This window comes from Sinohyriopsis cumingii, chromosome 19 (assembly GCF_028554795.1).
Source record: "Sinohyriopsis cumingii isolate HCF-2022 chromosome 19, ASM2855479v2, whole genome shotgun sequence".
Taxonomy (NCBI): domain Eukaryota; kingdom Metazoa; phylum Mollusca; class Bivalvia; order Unionida; family Unionidae; genus Sinohyriopsis; species Sinohyriopsis cumingii.
In genome coordinates this window covers 19,639,031-19,654,890 of record NC_142979.1, presented here as the reverse complement: position 1 = coordinate 19,654,890, position 15,860 = coordinate 19,639,031, and the positions used below count along the sequence as shown (strand labels likewise).

General features: G+C 37.9%; 1 protein-coding gene across 1 annotated transcript in view; it reads left to right on the top strand.

Annotated features, from left to right (window-relative positions):
- LOC149775233 (G protein-coupled receptor 161-like) overlaps positions 1–15,860 on the top strand; it is a 118,643-nt gene that overhangs the window by 62,055 nt on the left and 40,728 nt on the right. Inside the window, exon 2 of the mRNA XM_089943360.1 lies at positions 977–2,054. The gene's annotated coding sequence lies outside the window, so the exon portion shown is untranslated. The remainder of the gene's footprint in view (positions 1–976; positions 2,055–15,860) is intronic.

The window sequence follows — 15,860 nt, the reverse complement described above, 5'->3', positions numbered from 1 at the left end:
GACCGGCAATTGCAACTTTGTATCATTGATTGAATAAAAACTTTAGATAGGTCCCAAGAGAAGTGTAAACATACCGTCATAAAGAACGATATAGTAGGTTACTTGGTGTAATTTCAGTTTCAAAGTTTTTTATCCAGCCCAGTTTCTTCTTCTTTCTCACTCCAGATTTCTGCATATTTTGTCCCTTGTGCAGAGATGGAAGGGGAAAACAAAAAAGGACGGATTGAGATTAAATTGTGTACTATGTTAAATTCATTTAGAAAATAGTGATTTTTATTACTTTTTAGCGTTATTTTCATACGTCACTAATGAGTGATGAGTGGAAATTTATCATTGATCTATAGGAAAAGACCCAACAGCACACAGTTCCAAGAATGTTTCTGTATGCGTATTATTGCACCATGGGCAGATCACAATCTGATATATTAATAGTAGTGGTATATCAAATTTCTTTATACCAACACTTTAAAAGCCATGCTATTTTTAACATATGTATATATATATATATATATATATATATATATATATATATATATATATATATATATATATATATATATATATATATATATATATATGTTTGTGTGTGTGTGTGTGTGTGTGTGTGTGTTTCTTGTTGATCAATGAAATTAGAGACATAAAACAATAATTTTCAGTTGAAATAGTTTCCACAGTACAACAAGCGCTTTGTTTCAATTCTGATTCATCTACTTGTTCAATGATTTAATGATAATTTCTTAATTTAGAGAACTGCTTCCCGCTCGTAGTTTATTTGAATGTTATTTTGTAAATTTCAATCGTTCATTTAAATTGGTTTACTTGCTGACAACTCAAGCATAAATGATGTAACTAGCATTAACGATTGGGAATTTGTGACACTTTTCTTGCGACCGTTGCTACTGATACTATTGATTGGTTCCTTTGCATTCCAGAAATTCTTGACGCTTTGCTTTTATCAAACCGTTTTTTCTTTCAGATCTTAATTTGGGATCGAAAGACGTTGCTTCCGGTTCGACGGATTTGATGGATCACATGACCTCAAATCGAATTGGCTATTAAAGTAACTAAACGACAGAAAGGAAATGAACGTGGAGCAGCGATAATATTTCCTGACAGGGGAAAAGCCCTGAATCAAAGAATTTCCCTCGTCAACAGAGCTGACAATTTATCCTGGAAATTAGAGTCATTTGTGTGCATTGTATTGCCTGTAGAAATGTAGTTATCTGAGTCTGTCTGGATTTGGGCCAAGGTTCCTGTGACACAGATGTCAGTTCCAGGGTCTTTTCACGTATAAGTAGATTGAATTATTTATTGAACTCTGTGTATTAATTTTCCAAGCAGAATAATTATCATATCTAGACCAAAAGAGGCACCGATATTAAGACATTTGTAGCGCTCAGTACCTTTTTCCATCTAGCTAAAAGTGTAGACATGAAGCTATCATTTATTTACCCTCTATGAAATGTAATTTATATAGAACAATAAGTTGCTGACAGGTAGTAATTTATCAAGCATTTGAGAAAGATCATATTAGATATAGGAACATCCCTGTGATATCAGCCAAATCGGATATATCTTACGGAGAACAAAAGAACGAACTTGAAGAATTCGATAAAATATTATGAAATCCTAACATCAGACGCGTAATCAGGTTCTATATCATTTTCTTTCGTCCGTCTTATAGTGGTGACTATAATTCGCCTATGTAAAGAGACACCGCAATCGCATTCTTTTCCTGGCGCTGAAACGCAGGCAGACGAAATTATATATTCAGTGGTTTCCTGACTTGAGGCATAGATCTGCAATAAGGACAGCTGGAGGGAGGTGTTCTCTTGAATTTTTGAATATTGCTGACATTTGTCCTGCCAATATTCGTGGCTCCTTCGGAGAGGAAAGACGAATTCGTCAGTTGTAGAGATAAGACACTGTTTAATTAATGTATGGCGGATATCTGTCATCAAATAGCATACGACATTGAAATCCAAGTTCTTGACGGCATTTTTGGTAGAGAAGTGACCCAAGATTAATCTATTTATCAGTCACAGTATATTAAGGTATCTCCCTCCCTCTCTCTCTCTCTCTCTCTCTCTCTCTCTCTCTCTCTCTCTCTCTCTCATTTGTAATGACGTAACTGCGCTGACATTAGTTTCTCATACATATGGGAGCCTTATGGTACTCAGACTAGGTACACGTATTTCTTTCTGTCTGCTCATCAGTTTGTCCGTCTGTTCAAAGATTATCTATAATAGCATACATCAGAAAACATGGTAAATTATGACGAAGCTTGTATGTCCGTGTCCGTTGTCGTCTGTATAATAGTTGCTAGAATTTCCTGTTACAAGCTCTGTTATAAGCCACGTTGCTCCTTTTTGTCAAGCAATCCTGTACTTAAGATGCCACTTTGGTGGTTCTCTTTCATTTTCTCTGCTTATGCCTAATATATTGTTTGATACCTCCTTTTCTTTGTTATTACATGACTCAGTTTAATCAATCGAACAACAAGCGACTTTTTCCCCTTTTTTTGGTTTGTGTTTTGTATTTGTTTTAGGTTATCATGGACTTGTTCATTTTCATTGTCGTAACTACATCATGTGTACGACACGAGAAGAACAACCATATATATCGTTATGATGCAGAGTTACAGCATTGCCGTCAGATAAGTAAAAAGTAAAGACTACGCTGTAATCGAAAGGAGCGTAACTAGCTTTCTGGTATATCAGGTGAACACAAAGTCATGATGTGTTCGTTACATAAAGTTTGAAGTCTTGTACTGTCTTGCGTACTTCGTCACACCTCAGGACAAGAAGTATTGCTTTTACATGCACAGTGCCTCCAAATCAATATTCAAATTTATTGGGGTTTTTTGTTTAAATTTCGATGAGTAATTGATATTCTGTTTCTCAACTGAAAGGATAATTGCGCAGTTCAGGGTACCCTCAGAAAGTTGCAATATGTTTATTTTTAACATGATTAATTCTTTCTTATTCCAGTGTTAGTCAGAAAATAAAATGTGCGCGTTTTTATCTTTTATGGAGTTTTAGATATACCATGTTAGATGTTTATTTCAGCTCAAAGATGAAACCACTTTTTTCGTACTAAGATTTGCTTTCATATCTATACCATGCTTTGCCGTCAAGAAGTGACAACCGTTATCCTCCTTCCCGATCAGGAAGGTGCTGAGAGGATTTCGGGAGCAATCCACGATTTGGTCTGACAGATATTTAAAAGAAATATGTAAAATAAGGAGTAATAACCAAAATTTCAACAACAAAAATCCAACTTATTCAAAAAGTATGATGTATCGCAAACGATGAACTCACTTTGTTCCCAGCCAATGCGTCCTTTATTTTGTAACTAGGTATTTGTAAACATTATCCTATTTCCTACGGTTTTACTGGGCACATTTTAAACACCTAATCTGTCCAACTTTTACATCATTTTTCTTTCTAATTATTTTTAGTTGATCTTTTTGTCGGAGTCTTTAATTATTTAGATTGTCTCGAATTATTTAAGAATTTCTTTTAATTATGGTTGTTTCCTTCTACGTAGTCGTGGATATTTTGTTTATTTTTGTTGTTGTTGTATTTTTGTTGTCTTCGTTTTGTTTCCTCCGAACCATTAAGCTCACATCTAGTAATTGCTTTCATGTGGATAATGTCGTAATCATGTTCTTATGCTGGATTTTTTGGGGTCAAAATAATATGTATTGATTTGGTCGACAGTTGAAGTGTTTTACTTTGTGTCATCTAATATGGATACTTTTATTAGAAACTGACAGGAGGGATCAAGTAAATAAAGTAAATTAAAAACAAAAACGTAATACTCCTACAAATTTTAAATTATTATGTTTGCATTTCCCTTACATGTATTTTTCATGGTGAATATTTGACAAGAAAAATATCGTTCATAACCCTTGCGAAGGGAAGACTGATTTACGGCTATGTGCTTTTTGTAAAGGCATATTTGTTTGATACTCTTCTTCTAGCATGCTTGATTGCACGAGCTCTTTCATCTTAATATTGCTGTTGGGTGCACGTATATCGCAGCTGTTAGAAAAGAAAAGAGAAAAATAATTGGCAACCTCGTGTCTTAAAGGTCTTGTAAAAAAAACAGCAACTATCTTCAAAAGAGAACTCTAGTATGAAGCTTCCGTTTTGCATAGTGATCAAGATTCGTATATAGTATCGTTGCCAAACAAAAATAGAAGAAGAAAAAATAAGTAAATGACTTTTCTTGAATGTCTACTAGACCAGCTTAAACCGATTTTCAAAAGAAGATTCTTCATATTAAAACCTTTCGGTATGTTAACAATGTATCGATATAAAAAAAGGGTTGTCCTCCGTAAAGCGCTACCAAAAGTTTAGAGAATTCTGCCGGATCCACTCGCCGCATTTAATCGAATACAGAAAATGTCTGAATAATGCTGTTGATTGTTTACGTTACCTGGACTATATTATCAATAATAGCAAGCGCCTAGTACAACTGAAGACAGCAGCTTAATAAAATGAAGAGATTCCACCCCTAAGCCATTGCACACAATTACATATGTATATATGTATTCTTTTATCGTAAGCGTTATCACACGTTTTGAAGACCTAAATGATTTATATACTTTGACGTCCACTTTTTTAACATTTATGGAAATAACGCATCTTGGGGTTGGGGTTAAATGTTGACTTAATTTTATGTAAAATTCAAATCAGGACGGGGACTTTTTTTTATCAGCATACCATCAAAATTAGCGCGGTGATTTATGGGTGGCATATTGGATGATTCGGATAGTCGAGCTCTCTCCCACAAAACTCGACAGAGGTTTGGCTCTTATTTATCTATTTCTTATCTTCAGGAGAAGATGCTTTTTTATTTCAGTTAGAACTACAATAAAAACGGAAGTCACACATTTAATCGGATACATATTGTGAAGGAAGCATTCTTGTGCCATGCATCAAACGTTTCGCTAAGCAAAGCTAACTATAACAGAAAAACCATTCTACAAATTCCACAGCACTTTCACACCGTCTGTGACAGAGTTCCATTTGATGGAGGTGGCATTGGAAAGCTGCTGTACGATTCTAATGTTTGGTCGTTGCAGTTGGTTCTGGCAGGAATTAAGAACTTGTTCTTTTTCAGATTTTAATGATTGCTACTGTAAAAGTGTCTAGATATGTACTATTCATTTCGAAACAACACATGAAAGTTACTTCTATTACCTTAAGTTCGTGCCATCAATGATTTTTGCATGTGAGAATTATTTTAATAGATCTTTTGAAAAGTTTCCTTCTTCAGTGCTTCGTAGAATAGAGATTTGTAAATCTTCAGGTTCGCACATAAGAAGTATTTTTTAAAAATATTTTTCTCAAGCATCCTTCGGTAACGTCTCAGTGAAGTGACTTAGAAATGGTTCCTCAACTGCGCGTTTCTCGTATATACGGCATGTTTTACTTTTTCGTTCATTGATCAATCGTCTTAACGAGTAAAATGGTTGTACCTAAATTTGACTCCTAAAGTGCGTTGAAGACTTTTTTGACCTGATTGATTTAGACATTAAAGGCACACTTTGATCATCTTTGCAAGAATTATCAGCTTTTGTTTTAAAGCAATGCTGCATTGCGAGATATAAAAAAGGTATGTTCACCTCTTGTGCTAACTCAAAAGCCCATTCATTATTTTTGCTTTGTCTAGGACCCTGTCTTTGTCCATAGCATATATGACGCCGGGCGAGGTATGCGGACCGAAGTTTGTGAATATATTTACGTACAGAATCGACAGCATCAGCTTTGTCCTGAAACATCTTCCTCAATAATGTTATAAAATTGACGATATTTTTAGACAAGATGCAAATTGTATATTTGAAATCCACATGCAGGCTTGTATTTTGTTTAATTTATTTTAGAACATTTTACATTCATAACACCTGGCTTTTCAAGTCTTTATAAATTTGTAAAGGTTGAAAATTATACACCTGTAATTTTTCAGAGTCTCATTCAGAGAATAGAAATGCGTAATAGATGGCATTATCAGTAGTGAAGAGGTATACTATATGGACAATGTGAAAATACATTACAGAATCCACTGGGACACTATACGGACAAGATTTATACGGACAATGGAAATCTTAGTCAAAAACACCTTGGGAATATATATGGACAAAAGGTTGGGGTTATATACGGACAATAGCAATGGAACAGGTGAGGTGACGTCACAGTACTGAAGATTGGTAACAATGTAGCAAGGGGCTGACCTCAATCGGACCAAAGAGCGGGGGAAAACCCTAGAAAGTTTTGGCAGGACATAGACATATATAACACATACAGGATACAAACACAAACAACTATACAACTGACTAAAAAAATTAGGCAAGAAAGCAAATCTTTTCGAGGTATATGAGTGACCCTGAAAGAGCCTTTGGGTTTTTTCTTATATTTTCTCCAGTTCTTCCACCATTTCCTCACTTTCTCAATAATTCCTTTCTTCTTCTTTTCCTTCTCTGTCCCATGGATCTAAATTTCTCCTGCACTTTCATCCAGTTTTGGTTCATTTTTTAAAATTCCTATTTTTTTCTTTCTGTTGTCTTTTTTCTTTCTGGTGGTCACCATCGCTGCAGGTCGTGGTTTGCGAATCTAAAGTTGCGTCCTGGTCGAAGTGTCTCTCTTGCGGGTAGAAGCTGTTTTCTGAGGGCTTTTCTTTTTCTGGTGACTTTTCTTATTCTGTGTGCTTTTCGTTTTCTGGGGCTGTGATCTGGTCTTGACATCGTTGCTCTTTTTATTTTTGAAAAGAGCCATTTTATATGCTGACTAATATTGACGTGTCCATACGGTAGAGTGAGGAGGTTGGGAAGCCGCACTGTCTTCTACACTTTTTCCAAAGGCCGACTGACGATTGGGTGAGTGGGTAAACGTACAATCTTGTGCGGTTCGTAGGTGGTCACTTTAAAGTTTCCATCCTATCCAGACTGCAAAGTTTCTTTCAATACGCCAAAGTTCACCACTCGACTGGTGCGATAATTGAGAGTCAATCCTTTCACTTTACACTCGTTGTGCACTTCTCCTTGTTGGTCCCGGTATTCGTAGCCGCAATGTTTAGGTCCGCCACTAGCAAAACTTAGAATCTTGTCATCGGGGTGCTGGTCCGTCCAGACTCCTAATGGGTCTCCTTCGATGTCAGGGTGACGTTGACCCAGGCGATCCGCGTAGATGCAACTGTCCGTGTCAAAGTACAGGACGCGATCTCCTAACAGTTCTAAATCTTCGTGCAATTTTAAGCGAGTATGGGCTGTCACGCAAGCCGCAATAATGGCATTTCCTAATTCGTCAACTTCTACAAAGTCCAGTTCTTCCTCGTAATTGACTCGGATCAAATCATCACGAAGGACGTCCACGTGTTTCATGTATTTGGTTTTGTCGTGAACCATCTGGAAGTAGCGATAAGGTTCTGTCAAATACTCTGTTTTGGGTGAACACGGTCGTTGTGCCATTTTAACACACGAGCAATTTAACTTCACTTTGGCAAGCGATCGCCTTCTTTCGTTTTTCTCCACGTGGTCTTAGACGATGCCTTCCTGCTCCCAGTATTTCTCTCTGAATTTCGTTTGGTCTTCGGGAGTGTGGCACCAGGGAGGATAGCCGCTGACTTCTTGTTTCAGTTTCAAAAAGGCATTCACGTAGTCTGCGAAAATGCTTTTCTGAGTTTGATCACCCTTGTGGTACCGTTCTGTCTTGGGAAAGTGGTAAATTTCGTACACTTCTAACAGATGATATCACAGGTCAAGAGCTTTGAACAATTCCACACTGATTCACGTTTCGTCAAGGAGCTTTCTTCCTGGGTGTGCTGACATGGTCGGTCTTGGTTGCACGTTTCGGCACAAGTACCGCACAAGGGAAACATCAGTTTTCCTTGGCAAAGGTGAGGTAACACGGGATGGTACAAGTCCGTGGGAGGCAAGACTTTAGATTTAATCAAACCTTCGTGTTGTCGAAGTTTTCCAGGTCGATGTGTTTCTTCAGCAATAGCGGATGCCCTGTGGCAAAGCGACAAGATTTTCACAGGTATGGATACAGCGAACACGCGTCCAAGTATTTGATTTCTTCTCATTTCTCCTCGTCGGCGTGGTACAGCAAACAGGTGACATTTGTCCGTCCTCCGTACAAACTGTTACGTGGGTTCAAAGGGTCCACCAACTTGTAACTTTCCACGATGCGTTTAAACTCGGGATCGGTTTTCAAACGGTGATCGTACTCGTGTTCCCAAATTTCCATCGCTTGGTATCCTTGCTGTTCTAACTTCAACCGGCGCGGACAAGTGACCTGGTACAAAACTTACATGGATCGTTGTAAAAACCGATTTTTGGTGTCACGTTGAGGGTAGAAAAGGGAACATCCGTGAAATAAGCATCCGTTAAACTCGTACAAGATCTGAGGGTTTTCTAAGTCTCAGCCATCCACCGAATTCGTTCCGATGGTCTTTTCGCCTCCTCCTTTACGGAGGTGTTGGATCCATTTGTCTTCCTTGTCGCACAAGCAATGTAGCCAGCGTAAGGCTTTGACCGAGTATTGACGTTTGACAAAGGTGGTCGTTTGAGGGCTGATGACAGCCAGGATGTTTTCGGATATGAATCGTTGGCGGTACGCTAAGGAACACGCTTCGGCAATGGTGCAGGCTTCTTTTAAAGGATCAATCCCTCCGCGCTCCATGAATAATTCTCGAAATTTTTCACAGCAACGCCGTAAAATGTCCACGTCAAAACGACAATACTCTAACATTTCTTCCTAAAAGTCAAAGGTGTCCGAAGCTTGAGTCTGGTACCAAGCGTAGAAAGCTTCTCGTTGTTCGTTACGCATGGTGTCGGCGTCGTAGTAGTGATCCTCAGGCAATGGGGTAGAACGGCGTGTTGATTGGCTTCGGTATTGAAAAAGTGCGGAAAAAATATCCTTTGGCCATTTCTGTCACTCTAAATGTTTTAGGCATTCGACTCAATGGCATAGCCAAGTAACTCATCTAATCTTTAAACTGTGCTTGTCCCACTTGCATGGAAATGATTTTGGCTCTGTTCAAAGTCATTTTAGGACGTTCGGTACTTTGTTCCGTATAGTATCTCAAAAGAAACTGTTCATCATATCCAGAGAAATTGTGAGGCATTACCGTGGCATGGCAATGACAATCTCCGTAACGTTCAATGTCCCCTTGGCTCCACGTTTCGTCGATCGGGTCTAAGATCCATTGGGCGAAATCAGCTAGCGTGTTCATTCCCCGAAAGATTTTTTCACATCCTCCAGAAATCTTGCTACAGTGAGGGCAATGACTAAAGATAGGCTCTTTGATGCACTTCTCGCACGCATTAAGAGCCACACAGAAATTAGGAATATGAATGCCGGTCTCTTGCATGCATTCGATATCGAAAGAGATGAAATTCCCTTTCTTCTGGTAATTGTCCTCCTCTTGATGTTTGGAATGGTATTTTTGAATGTAGCATTCGTGTTCCATGTCCAAGGTTTGGTGACAAATGTGAGATCTTTTCTTCCCTGAACATACGTGTGCATTGGCATTGTTGGTACGTATGACTTGTCCACAAGTAGGGAACAATCTCAGGAGTTGACAAGCACTTTTCTGCTGTGCACCTTGCGTCTTTAGATGTTGTTGGTAAAAGGTAGGGCTAACAAAAGTGCGCTGATTAGCAGGGCAATGCACTCGTTCTTGTCCTTCGTCGAGACAGGGTTGAGAGGCCAAACATCCCTCACATTTTGGTCCATAATACTTGTGTTGGTCCCGATTATTATATAGTCACATTTCTCGCAATAATAACCGTATCCCAGGAATGCAGTGATACTAGTAATGGCATATAAATGTTCATCGTGATGATAGACGTGAATGTATTTTCCGTCTTTGAAATCTTTGCCTGGAAACAACAGAGGTCCGCGCACTTTTGAGGATGTACTTTCAAGGTGTAGCGTGGAGCCAGGACGTCTTCAATTTGTGCATTTCAGGAATGTCACAGTGTGTGTCTTTGGTTAGCCCTGCTTGCTGTAAAAGGAGTTCTACTTCTCTTTGTTGTTTGGCTCGGTTCGATTTTTGAATTGTTTGCCAAGCTCTTTTCCATTCTACCGTGTCGTTCTTGTCGGAATACGTTCGTCCCACCACGATGGCAATAACTAAACACATCTGGTCTTGAGGATTGTTAATTTGAATAAGGCTACGCTTGATGCTACAAAGGTTGTCCGCCGGTAACACCTTTTTGCCCCCCGTCCCTTGGGGAAGAGAAACGTGGGTCATGAACAGTGTGGCTTTTCCATCGATGATGTGAAACTTGTCGATTGTTGCACGTGTTGAATCTTATCGATGACTTTGGAAGGTGACAGTTCTGACGGGCTGCTAAACTCAATCCAAACGGGGGACTTCAAACTGTCGTGATGAATGGAAAGTCTTCTTCATAGGCTTCACATTGCCGTTTCAGTGTGGTTAACAAAGAATGCAACACCTCAGTGATGAACCCTTCTGCTTTCTCTAATGGTACGTCAGACTTGAAATCTTGAAACTTCACCGTACACGTGTACGCTTTGGTTCTAAATTTTCTAGAGGAGCGCTTTTCCGTCTTTCGAATGTGGTAGTACTTTTCAGGGTTTACTAATGGTGGTGAACTTTGGTTGGGCGTAGAATCTCTGGGTCTGAATTCTGGCTCACTCATGTTATCTTCAAAATCACTCGCATGAATTTGTGCCAAGACTTCAGCTACTGTGCGCGGTGATAGGTCACGTTTCTGCCTCTTACTTTCTTCTCCTTTCTCCACGACATGATGCGATAGTTTCGTGTTGATTGCAAAAAGTCAAATGACTACATATTAAACGCCATGGTCCGCTATATGTTCATGTCAGACTAGTTTCTTCCCTACATAGAGCTCAATGTCTTCCCTTCCAGTATTCATTTCACTCTCAAACCGACCAGAATGATGGAAGAGCCAACCCAGATCGAACTTCTGATCAGAGATTTGCGAGTTGTGATACGAAAGTTTTCGTTAGACAAGCCGACGGACTACTCCCCCTCCTTTCGAGATAAAATTCAAGATGCTTGCTATATCTGTAAGAAGAAAGGACATTGGTATTCAGTGTCCAGACCGTCAAAAAAGCAAAACAGGTGTCAGAAGAGACAAAAGTCAAGATACCTGTTATCATTGTCAAGAGAAAGGACACTAATCTTCAGAATACCCTAAGAAACAACAGGAGCAAGAGGAAGAGAGGGGTTCCGAACAGGAAGCAAAGGTACCCTCTCCAAAAGAAGAACCCAGAAACGTCCAGAAAAAAAAGAAGAAAAAAAAAAGAGGACAAAAGAAGACGAGGATAAAGTGAGGAAGATTAGGAGGAAAAACCCGTGAAAGTGAAGAAATTATTTTTTTGTTTTTTAAAAAAGAGAGTGAACAAAGACACAGAAGAAGTCTATGAACTTTTTAAAGTGTTGCGTTGTGAATTGGAGTGTCCGCGTAATGGAAAATTTCAATCCCTCCGGAAGTGCCAAGGTACTTCAAGTCTTGAAACTATCTGACTGAGGCAATCTGTAAATAACCTTTACATACAAAAACAGAAATGGGAATCTCCTGATAGCCAAGCCATCTAAGGATGTGCACTCCAAAGAGAGGCTAAGAGGGAGAGCCTTATGCTTACATTTTAAACATTAATAGCAAAAGATTGAGTGTAACAAGAAAATTCTAACATAATTAGATCACAATATAAAATATCTAGAACTAGATATCTTCCCAAATAAAATACACACACCTCAGTTTTATATTTTACCCAAAATACATAAAACGGTTGATAAGTCACTACCTTTAGGATATCAAGGTAGACCCATTATTTCTAAATGTAACTCAATTACAAATAATATCGCTATATATTAATCATATTTTACAACCACTGATGAAATCACGACCTTCATATGTCAAAGATACTTTTGATTTCATTACCAAATTGAAATATTTCCCGAAACTAACTGAACATTCTAAATTATATCTTGAACTAGTTACACAAGTCAACAGTGAAATCATTACTGACTTGAAAAGGCCCTAATCTGTAGTATTTTGGTGTGCCGAACACGAATATAACCTTGAAAAATTTGTATTGGCTCTCGTTTTGAAGATATTCATATACCTCATTTTCTATGTTTCACTGTGTAAATTTCTCCAGTAGGACTGCAGCAACATCCGGAATAATGATGTAACATTGCATAATACCATCATGCTCACATCATCCACAGTTGATTGCATCATTTTCTGATGCAATGCAATACTAATGCCATGCGGCTGCTGAAGTAAGTTGACGTCAGCAGTGTACTATACATGTGTAGGCCTATTATAATAATGCCAGGCGGCTGCTGAAGCTGACGTAAGCAGTGTACTATATAAAGCCCAATCAGATAGGTTCAGCATTTAAAATATTTTAGACATTGTGCGAGACAGTTCAAGCTACTGTTACATAAAACTTATTATTTTATCCATTTACGTACAATAAAGAACAGTAATGCCTCGAAAGTGTGTTAATACTGCGGACAATTTTTGCTATATTTGTGGGGAAGTGACATTTGCCAACCAGAAGAAAAGTATCAATTCTCAAGTGAAGAAGGCATATCATCTTTACTTCGGATGCAAGGTTGGTGACCAAGACAAGCCTTGGGCTCCGCATATATGCTGTGCTACATGTACAACACAGCTTTCACAGTGGTTGAATTGCAAAAGGTCATCAATGCCGTTTGCAGTCCCAATGGTGTGGAGAGAGCCAAGCAACCACCTAAATGACTGTTACTTCTGCTTGGTTCCTCCTCTTTCCGGCGGAATAACGAAGCGAAAGAAGTCGAGAATAGTCTACCCAATCATCCCGTCTGCATTGAGACCAGTTCCACATGGTGAGGGACTTCCTATTCCAGAACCTCCAGCAGAATATTCTCTTGATTCATCTGACGAAGACAAAGGTGAGTCGACCTGTTCTTCTCCTGGTCCATCAGCATGCAGTGATCCAGATTTTCACTGTGGTGCATCATCAACCCCACACAGAATAACACAGGAAGAACTAAATGACCTGATTCGTGATTTGGACTTATCAAAGAACAAGGCAGAATTGCTAGGATCAAGACTCCAACAATGGAATCTTCTAGAAGAAGATGTCACAATTACTGCATATCGAAAGCGCCACCAGCAATTGGAGCCTTTCTTCAGAAAGGAAAGTAATCTGATATTCTGTTCCGATATTGAGGGCCTCATGAATGCTTTAAAAATCACTCATGACCCACAAGAATGGAGACTATTTGTGGACTCTTCGAAACTGAGTCTCAAGGCTGTGCTTTTGCACAATGGAAACATTCTTCCATCTATTCCAGTAGCGTATGCTGTCCACATGAAAGAGACATACGATAACTTAAGGCAGCTACTGAATTCCATTGAGTATAACAAGTACAGCTGGCACCTCTGTGGTGATTTGAAGGTAGTTGCCCTTTTAATGGGACTGCAGCAAGGATATACAAAATACATGTGTTTCTTATGCGAGTGGGATAGCCGAGCAAGGGAAATGCACTACATGAGGAAGGAATGGACTCACAGGCAGAATGTAGCCATTGGAGAGAAGAATATCCAACACCCAGCTCTGGTTGAGGCTCAGAAAATCTTGCTACCACCCCTTCACATCAAACTAGGTTTGATGAAGAACTTCGTGAAAGCCATTGACCGGACTTTGCCAGCATTCCGATACCTGCATGAAAAATTCCCTCGACTCAGCGAAGCAAAGATTAAAGAGGGAGTTTTTGTGGGTCCTTAGATTCGAGAGCTTTTCAAAGATGACCGGTTCAACAACTTGCTGGAAGGTGACGCGAAACAAGCATGGAATGCTTTTCGCCTAGTTTCTACAAACTTCCTCGGAAATGTTAGGGCAGAAAACTATAAGGAACTAGTAGAAGACATGTTGATGAAGTATAAGAAACTTGGCTGCAATATGTCTCTAAAGATTCACTTCCTTCATTCCCATTTGGATTTCTTTCCTAGCAACTGTGGTATTGTTAGTGATGAACACGGCGAACGTTTTCATCAAGATATCGCAACAATGGAACAAAGATACCAGGGAAAATGGTCCACTACAATGCTGGCTGACTACTGCTGGACACTCCTCAGAGATGCTCCCGAACAGCTGTACAAGAGACAGGCGAAGAAATCTAAGATGTAGTCAATGACTTGATTTTTTATAGGTAGGCTATTACAGTTGACCTTTTACTATTGGAATGCATTTCGTTATGTAAACATTAATTTCTTGCAGATTACAAAAAAACTAGAGCCAATTTTGCAATTTGACTGTCATATTCGTGTTCAGCACATAAAAATTGATAAGAACTGACTAATTTTATTTCAGTAACATGACTTTTGTAAAAATTTGTTGTCCAGTGTTATCTTCCCAAATAAAATACGCACACTTCAGTTTTATATTTTACCGAAATACATAAAACTGTTGATAAGTTACTACCTTTAGGATATCCAGGTAGACCCATTATTTCTAAATGTAACTCATTTACAATTAATATCGCTATATATTGATCATATTTTACAACCACTTATGAATATTCTTTATGCCATCCTAAATCATGCAAAAACGGAATACCAGATAGTCAAGCTAAAAGATATATAATAATTATTTCGGATGACGCTGTTTTTAAATCATCTTTGACAGAGTTAGGTCAGCATATTTTAAATAGAAAGTACCCTAATGACATCATTAATACTGCTTTACAAAAAGTATCTTCTCTTACACAACTTGAATCTTTACAATGTAAAATCAAAAATAGAATGAATATGTTGAAACTATCTGACTGAGGCAATCTGTAATATTTAGTGGACGTGATGGAAAACATGCATCGATCAAAAGCGCACCAAATTATAGTGTTGTGTACATATTAAAAACCCGTGACTTAAATCAAATGCTAGTATTAATTCCTTTTGTTATTGAATATTATCCAAGTTTGCCTAATATAGGTAAGATTATCAATAAATATTGGCATTTATTAAAATTATCATATAAAGCAAGTGTTAAATTGCTACACGAAAGCAAACCTACACTTGCTTATAAAAGGACTAAAAATCTTAAAGATTACCTAATTAATTCTGAATTAGAAAAAAAAGGATCATCAACTAAATGTAATAGACCTAGATGTTCGCACTGTACTTTTATTAATGAAAATACATATTTTAATAGTGATAATGCTAAAGAAACTTTTAATATGCGTTGTGATACTAATTGTGCAACATCATATGTTATTTATTTGATCAAATGCACAAAAATGTGGCATCCAAAACATTAGACAAACCAGTCAACAGATATCTAAACCAACATAGATCAGACAAAAAATTATATTAATCAGTCGTTTTCATCTCATGTTGCCGCACATTTAATACGAGTTTCCATACTTTGCAAGATTTCTCCTTTCAACCTATTGTTATAGTTAATTCTGAGATGGAACGTCAGCTAAAGGAAACCTATTGGATTCACCGTCTTAATACGGTACATCCAAAATGTCTAAATTCCAAAACACTATACGACATTCATTAATCGTTTTTTTAATAAATTATGTCCCATGTTTACAATTAGTGAAGAATATTGTTATGTTTTTCTTATTTACAGGATAACTTAACTGGTGGAACTATAAACTAATATCATTAAAAAAAGTTGACTAATTCTTAAAAAAATGAAAGTGCATTTTTAAATTAATCCTCAGTACATTATGATTAATTAGTTATAAAATACGTGATTATAAGTATTATTCACACCATAATTTTTTTTATAGTCCGAGTTTCCTCTGACCATTGCCACCCCATTTTTGATATTTGGACATTTGTGTTGGGGTGT